Raw genomic sequence first — 9,339 nt, 5'->3', positions numbered from 1 at the left:
TAAATAAATAAATAAATAAGGTAGAAAGACAGATATAGAAGGATGGACAGGGGGTTAAGATCTAGATTTGTGTTGGAAGTAAAAATATATCGTTATATTTGCTAATCCACTTGTGGTCTTTACATATGATTCTAAACGTGTGATTTCAGGGAACCTGTCACTTTACAACCCAGTATATGGTTCACAATATTAAAAAGTGATGTGTATTTCCCATCATATAATGGACACCTGGTATGCATGTAATAAGAGTATTATATCCCCAACATCGGTGTTTAGAATCTGGAGGTTATTGATATCCACCCTTGTTACATCAAGGAGTTTACCATACCCAGTCACACATTTTGGGCAGTGAACTATACAGCTCATCATTAGCTTGTAAGGAACATTGTGCTGGGGCGCTCTCTAGACTAGCAGTCCCTTGGAAGCAAAGGAAAATGTCCAACTTTTTTCTTGAATTTGTCCCTTTTACTAGCAAGGTAGTAGTTAACTGTTTCACATTCAATCACTCACTCTGGTCATTATTATCACATGAAAGAAGACCCCTGTGTTAAAACATTATTCAAATAAATAAATGAAAAAAGCTCAGACTTGAGCAAGTATAGGGTGCCCTCATACATCGGCCAATCTCTGTCTTGTTGAAGGTAGAATGAAACGAGACATATCTCACAATCTGTCATCATGTATTAAAGCTATAGTTTGTCATTTTGCAGGATTTAATTGAAATGTTTATTGAAAGCTGTATAATTGATTATCACTTTGTCAAGAAAAGTGGAAAAAACAAACTTTATTGTAGGAGTTTTGACAAGTTTATCATATGATCGCAGTAAACTAATGCAAACAATATTTGTAAATTTAGGATTTATCAACAAAGTAAGTGTGGGGAAAAATCTATGATTATTGGTAGAGCGTAAAATGTACATTCTGAAACAAATTATCACAACCATGATCATAGCAACCATTCACCCAAGACAAATATAGTATGTACTTGCTAATCATATCAGAAGTCTATAGGAACCCCACCCCCACCCCGACTACTATGACTTCACTTGAGTGTCGCTATCAGAGATGGGAATGGTAAGATGTAAGATGTAATGGAAAGATGTAAAGCCAATCGCTGATGGCGCTCTATTCTCAAAAAACCACCTGTTGATGACATAAATGTGATTGAGAATGAGCTGTCTCTTCCTTACTTTTACATGAACTTCCACAGCTGACTCTTCCTTACTTTACGTGAACTTCCACAGGTAACTCTTCCTTACTTTTACATGAACTTCCACAGCTGACTCTTCCTTACTTTACGTGAACTTCCACAGGTAACTCTTCCTTACTTTTACATGAACTTCCACAGCTGACTCTTCCTTACTTTTACATGAACTTCCACAGGTAACTCTTCCTTACTTTTACATGAACTTCCACAGCTGACTCTTCCTTACTTTTACATGAACTTCCACAGCTGACTCTTCCTTACTTTTACATGAACTTCCACAGCTGACTCTTCCTTACTTTTACATGAACTTCCACAGCTGACTCTTCCTTACTTTTACATGAACTTCCACAGCTGACTCTTCCTTACTTTTACGTGAACTTCCACAGCTGACTCTTCCTTACTTTACGTGAACTTCCACAGCTGACTCTTCCTTACTTTTACGTGAACTTCCACAGCTGACTCTTCCTTACTTTTACGTGAACTTCCACAGCTGACTCTTCCTTACTTTTACATGAACTTCCACAGCTGACTCTTCCTTACTTTTACATGAACTTCCACAGCTGACTCTTCCTTACTTTACGTGAACTTCCACAGGTAACTCTTCCTTACTTTTACATGAACTTCCACAGCTGACTCTTCCTTACTTTACGTGAACTTCCACAGGTAACTCTTCCTTACTTTTACATGAACTTCCACAGCTGACTCTTCCTTACTTTACGTGAACTTCCACAGGTAACTCTTCCTTACTTTTACATGAACTTCCACAGCTGACTCTTCCTTACTTTTACATGAACTTCCACAGGTAACTCTTCCTTACTTTTACATGAACTTCCACAGCTGACTCTTCCTTACTTTTACATGAACTTCCACAGCTGACTCTTCCTTACTTTTACATGAACTTCCACAGCTGACTCTTCCTTACTTTTACATGAACTTCCACAGCTGACTCTTCCTTACTTTTACATGAACTTCCACAGCTGACTCTTCCTTACTTTTACGTGAACTTCCACAGCTGACTCTTCCTTACTTTACGTGAACTTCCACAGCTGACTCTTCCTTACTTTTACGTGAACTTCCACAGCTGACTCTTCCTTACTTTTACGTGAACTTCCACAGCTGACTCTTCCTTACTTTTACATGAACTTCCACAGCTGACTCTTCCTTACTTTTACATGAACTTCCACAGCTGACTCTTCCTTACTTTACGTGAACTTCCACAGGTAACTCTTCCTTACTTTTACATGAACTTCCACAGCTGACTCTTCCTTACTTTACGTGAACTTCCACAGGTAACTCTTCCTTACTTTTACATGAACTTCCACAGCTGACTCTTCCTTACTTTACGTGAACTTCCACAGGTAACTCTTCCTTACTTTTACATGAACTTCCACAGCTGACTCTTCCTTACTTTTACATGAACTTCCACAGGTAACTCTTCCTTACTTTTACATGAACTTCCACAGCTGACTCTTCCTTACTTTTACATGAACTTCCACAGCTGACTCTTCCTTACTTTTACATGAACTTCCACAGCTGACTCTTCCTTACTTTTACGTGAACTTCCACAGCTGACTCTTCCTTACTTTTACGTGAACTTCCACAGCTGACTCTTCCTTACTTTTACATGAACTTCCACAGCTGACTCTTCCTTACTTTATGTGAACTTCCACAGGTAACTCTTCCTTACTTTTACATGAACTTCCACAGCTGACTCTTCCTTACTTTTACATGAACTTCCACGGGTAACTCTTCCTTACTTTTACATGAACTTCCACAGCTGACTCTTCCTTACTTTTACATGAACTTCCACAGCTGACTCTTCCTTACTTTACGTGAACTTCCAGAGCGGGCTCTTCCTTACTTTTATGTGAACTTCCAAAGCTTACGCTTCCTTAATTTTTATGTGGACTTCCAGAGCTGAAGAACAGCGGTTGGCGCTACCCTACATACAGAACTGACCTGACCTGAACTGACCTGCACACAGTACAATTGCTGCATACATTAATGACTGTAGTTATCCTTAACAAAGCAGAACTGCGCTAAAACTTTGTCGATCGAACCAAGAATATATTTTTCTCGAATTGGTATTGGGGAGGGGAGAGGGGCAGGTACGTTACAATTTTTTTGGGCGATGACACTTTGATAAAACAGATAACAGCGATTCAATAACTTACAAAATTTCGAAGTAAATGTGCACTGACTTCTCCTCCCTTAAAAGAATTACCCTTTTTTATCCTACATTGAACTATTGATCTCTCCCCTCATCTCTCTGTAAGCCGTCTTAGCCAAATAAAAGGTGTTTAGTGTACATATAGTAGTGAATTGAAATAGCTTAGTCATTCACCATTTGGTGATATATACTTTGTTCGTTTCTATTTTGGTCTTGTGTCACTAGTATCTGAATAGTACATTCAGATCCCTTTTACTTTCCTATAACAAAGAGATTGGTGTTCCTAGTGTGTATATAGTATACCTTAAAGAATGGTAGTTTGTGGTCTGACCCCATTTGTCAAGCAACAATTCTAGAGCCTGAGTAGATATGAATTCCAGGTTAATATAAATAGGGTGTGTGTATATGTATGTAACCAGCCTACATACATACATACATACATACATACATACATACATACATACATACATACATACATACATACATACATACATACATACTTTGAGGCAGAGATATAACTTTTGAACGCGGATTTTTACCAGGAATTGAAGAAAGATATCACTGAAGACGTGCAGCGTGTTATTACGGATATTTTATATCATATGGCGAATTACCAACAGAAGCACGTAATCTTATAATCCGTCGGCATTGGTATTAAAATGTTTTTGTCGATATTTATTTATAAACCATCCAATAGCCTATGTATTGCCCAATAACAGGAGGAGGGTTCAGAGTTTAATAAGGGAGGAAACCGGAGTACCCGGGGAAAACCTGCGTTAAAACTTGCGTTGTTCGGTAGAATCAAACTGAACGACACTCTTCTCACTTACAACACGTGTTAAATTACCAAACACCTTGAATGAGTTCGAACCACGACCGCAGTTGTAAGAGGCAAGTTGTTTAACCACTCGGTCACCGACAACCCCGCAATATATCAAACCCCGCAATATATTACAAAGAGATTTCGTGGTAAGTCGGGATTCCTACCAAGGAGTAGAGGGAAAAATCAAAAACTGTCCATGGGCATGAAATATTACAAGTTTAGTATACACAGTTTTTGTTATAACGCTTTTTGATTCTGTGTTTTCGTAAGTCTTCGATAGCTACACTTTTGTAAGTGTATATTCTGAGCCCATTTTGTAGAATTCACCAAATAGCTTAGTAATTTCTTAAAGATGTTTTTAAACTTTTTATAAATAATCTATATATTTTATTCCATTCTCTGTCGGCAAGTCTCCGATAGCTGTACCATTTGTAGAGTTTCAAGTTCACCAAATAGCCGGGCCACTTCTTGACTTCGAAACTGCAGAAACTGCTATGATGTGCCATGTGTTTATTTTTAGAACATCCCTTTCGGGAAAAATGTTGTTTCAATGCATATTAATGAATGTGATTTTTCCACTCCTTATTGACATTCCAGGGTTGCTGAAGCCAATTCCCACGAAGTTGTGTTTTATTGACGTCAGCCAAGTATTGCCTTGCTTGTATTGTATTGTATTTTGTGTTTACATAGCACGAATGGCGACCACCTTGGTATGCTCAGGTGACTATGAATCATTGGCCCTGGTACATGCCAGAGGTAAATATCATCACCCGTAAACCGATACCTGGCCCTATACTATGCTGTCATGTGTATCGCTTTGAGGTCCCAACCCTCTCAACAACACCCTATCAACATAACTCAAATGCTATCGTCCACAGTACACACCTCTAACATGGATTCAAGACACAGACAAGCCGTAATTCTAGACCTAGCCAGGAGTTCGTCAACATATGCCCTGCATCATGATCCACCGTTCAAAAAACGAAACAGTTATGGCTCGGAATATCGTAGATATCCAGATCTCGGTCCGTGCATAGACCCTCCGTCATATTCTTTATACTGTAAACGGTTGCACAAATTCTAGTTTTCTGTCGGAAATAAAATTTAAAAAAAAAAAACAGTTAAAAGCCCTGTTGGGAATAGGTTTAAGAGTTTAGGTGTGTTGTCTGGCAGAACTATTATATGAAAAAGTTGGCTCAGAATACAAGAATGGTCCTATGTATTAAATCTACATGTTCCATTGATTTGATAACTCTAGGATTGAATCCTTAGAAAAACAGTATCTTCTTTATTGTAACTATGTATCAATATATGCATATACCCAGGTATTGAATTAGGCTAACCGCGATGCATTGAAAACATGCATTTTGTCATTGTAAAATTATGCAACCACTCCGTTCATCATGAGCCATAACTAATGAACACGTGTTCAAAAACTCACAAAAAGGTTGAAGAGAACTCGGGGACGGACAGAGAATGAGTAAAGGAATAAGAAGTGCCTCGTTCCTCATACAGTTGAGCTAAAATAAAAAAATACGTTTGGCCTGAACGGCTTCCCATACAGTTGCACTGTCTTTTCAACAGTCTTTTACATGTATACTTTGTTACAAATGAAAAGCATATCTTTATAATGATCTTGGAGATATTGTTCTCATCACAAGTGCTTACTGAAATTCCACTTTTGACAATCCTACAAAGTGTATCGTGTGTTGATAACGTTTCCACTAAAGTGTCACCTTGCGTTCACTGTGCTATTTGACCTCGAGTTGTGTGACACCTCTTGATCACATTGATCGCATACCACAGACAGGGACTGTCAAGCCCGTGTTCATCATAGTTTCTATAGCAGAGCTCCGCATGAATAAAGTTGTTCATGGTTCATTGATGGTTGTGGATCGGAGGTGACTGGATATGGGCAAGTTAAGGAATGTTTTATCTCAGACCGCTATAGAAAATAGTCGTCCGGGGTTTTATGTTATGATTTGTATCTACTTCGATACTAAGGCTGGGGTTTACGACGGGGGGGGGGGGGGGGGGGACTGGTGAATACTTATTTTGGTTAAGAAAACATTTAGCAGCCACCCATATTCATGCCCCCCCCCCGAAATGAACCCAATTATTATACAACTGTATGACTATATTACCTACACTTTAATACCTATTTTGAAAGGGGAGAGAAAGAAGAGATATATAGAGAGAGAGAGAGAGAGAGAGAGAGAGAGAGAGAGAGAGATAGAGATTAGATAGACAGACAGACAGACAGACAGACAGACAGACAGACAGACAGACAGACAGACAGACAGACAGACAGACAGACAGACAAACAGAGGAAGGAATACACAAATACATTCGCATGGCGCGCTGTCACCCAATTCATCACTGAATGCATGTTTCAGAAGGTATTGCGGTGAAGCAGCTAGAATTTTTTTAATCTACTCCGAGTCGGTAAATGACCGTTTCTGAGGTTTAGTGTGGTTCAAGTCATGAGCAAAATATTTCGGGGCCCTCTTTCAGACCATCAGAATTTTCACCCCCACCCCTCCTTTAAACCGTCAATCTATTTCATGCGCTCCCCACCCATTTCTCCCCAGGCCCACCTGCCGTAAATTTTGACCCCAGTCTAAATTTTGGGAGATAATATAATGTTTTTCCACCCACTGCATTCCCCCAAAACTGTGTTGTTTTGAATTGCCACTGGCAATGCTTTTCTAGTGTTCTGAATCATTAGCTAAACTTTTCGACACTCATTATCAGACAATCTTTTGCATCAAGATTTTTTTCCGTGCTGCCAAACCCATCCTATAGATTCTGTTTGTTCCATTATTCAGGCATAATTGAACTATGTGCGTACATACATACATACATGTAGGTATTTACTATTAAGGTGTCCATGGTTACAACATAACAGCTGAGTTTGAATCACACTCGTCAATAAGACATGGACGCATACATTGTTAGGGTGGTAACTCATTTCTTCCATATAGCACATGTACACCTTTGATATTTGCGAATTAATCAAACAGTCGTAACAGACCATAAATACGTTTGCATTTGTAAACCACGTCTGATAAATCTCGTCTATCTTACTTTCTGGGATTGTGTCGTTTTAAAGCGGCATTTAACTGAACATTGTTTTGTTTATAGGTACAATAACTTAACACTCGTGATATCGTACACCCTATGGGTGAACGTATTTTTTGCAGCCGTATACATAGTTTTAGGTCCGCACCCACAAATCAGCACCCTCAACGGCGATTACGTATAAACCTGTTTGCAGCCGTATACAGTTTTGGGACCGCACCCAAAAATCAGCACCCTGAACGGCGATTACGTTTAAACCTGTTACTTCAATAGTTATGGTTAAGATCGACCATTAATTATCGAAAAACGATACTACAGCTACAAAATAGTGCAGTTTTACCATGGTACCAGATTCAAAACCAAGCTTTCGCTCAAGATATAAACTTAACACTACACCACCTACGGATATTATTGACCATTAATCAACAGATACAATACATATCTGAATATGAATAAGAATCTGAATATGAATATGAATAAAGAACCATCCCAGTTCCAGCTCGTGTAGGTTTAAGGTATGACCAGGAGCAACCAAGAATTAGTATACTTCTGGATACATGATTAATACTCAGATGGTCTGGTGTAAATACGTGTGCCTACAAAGACACAACCCAGGCCTTTCTATTGAATCACAAAACAAAACAAAACAAAACAAAACAAAACAAAACAAAACAAAACAAAACAAAACAAAACAAAACAAAACAAATGTAAAATCCTAAGTAGTGTACTAACATTGCGGAACGTCGTTTACCTTACTTAAATTACATTACATGTATTTTATCTGTTCGACAATGACATATTATTAAATTGAGAATGTTTTTGTCGGTTAATCCGCTTTATATCCAGACTATCCGTTATGAATCGACCTTCCTTCTGAACAATGCTTCTAGTGACGTCACAAAACTTTCTTTTCTGTCATGATATAGCTAGGCAATGGCTATCGGGGGATCGAATGATGTGACGTCATAATCGCTATGGCTTTACAAGGTAAACATTCTCCGAAGTAGAAAAATACTCTGAACAGGACAATAGACGGACACGGTCGTGTACTTTGGTATTCATTTCTTGTCTGTATACACCTTCACTAACCTCGTGACTCTGAAAAAAAGGTTGTCCCAATTTCTGTTAAAGAACGACCGAATTTTCTCTGTCAGGCAAGTCTCGATTGTATCTTAGCTAGCTTAAGTTTAGGAGACCAAGAAGAGTCATTTTCACCAACTCTGCATAGTTACATGTAAACATCATAGAGTTTAATATGCACAATGGAATATCTTACTCACGAGGCCCACTGTACACTGGCAAGAGGTTTCCTGGGAAACAAACTTGAAGAAATTTAGGAGATCCTAATCTCTTTAACAAAACAATCCTGAGTTACTATTTAAAGAAATTACAAGTTCCTAACTTTGTTTTACCCCAGAATGTCACGCCAAATTTGTCAATTCAGATACTCTATATAGACAGAGAGACATAATTGGTGAAAATGACTTTTTTGGGTCCCTAAACATAAATCATGAAGAAATGAAGCCAATATAAAAGCAGCCTCGCCTGTTTTCCAAATTCAATATTATTACCTTGTTACCATGACGACTCCAATTGTGACTACATAAGTATAGTATATTGAGTATTATATTATAGCATTACCAATTCCAGTGAATTTTGTGACGTCATCGCTGTACATTATTACTGATAATGTACTCCGTTATTGGGCATCGCGGCCCCGGAACGAGCATAACAATACAAGCTTATTTGTTCTGTTTCTTCATACGACTAGGTATTTTTTCGAAATGTATGTTGTTACTTATGATTGTCATTTCCACTGTTTAAAAATACAACGCATTCATGAAACACATTTGTGTTCACAGCAGTTCATTGGCGTGTATATGTGTGTGTACGTGTACGTACGCGTGTCGCTATGATTAGTATTCAGCTTCCGGGCCGAACATGGCGGACCATGTTCAGCGCTGTGTATATTATACGTTGTTTTGCGTTTCTCGGTCTACAAATTCACTGGAATTGGCAAAACTATAAAATAATAACAATAATGTACGTCCTCCCAGT

Source organism: Glandiceps talaboti, chromosome 10 (assembly GCF_964340395.1).
Source record: "Glandiceps talaboti chromosome 10, keGlaTala1.1, whole genome shotgun sequence".
NCBI classification, from domain to species: domain Eukaryota; kingdom Metazoa; phylum Hemichordata; class Enteropneusta; family Spengelidae; genus Glandiceps; species Glandiceps talaboti.
This window is presented reverse-complemented; position numbering follows the sequence as displayed.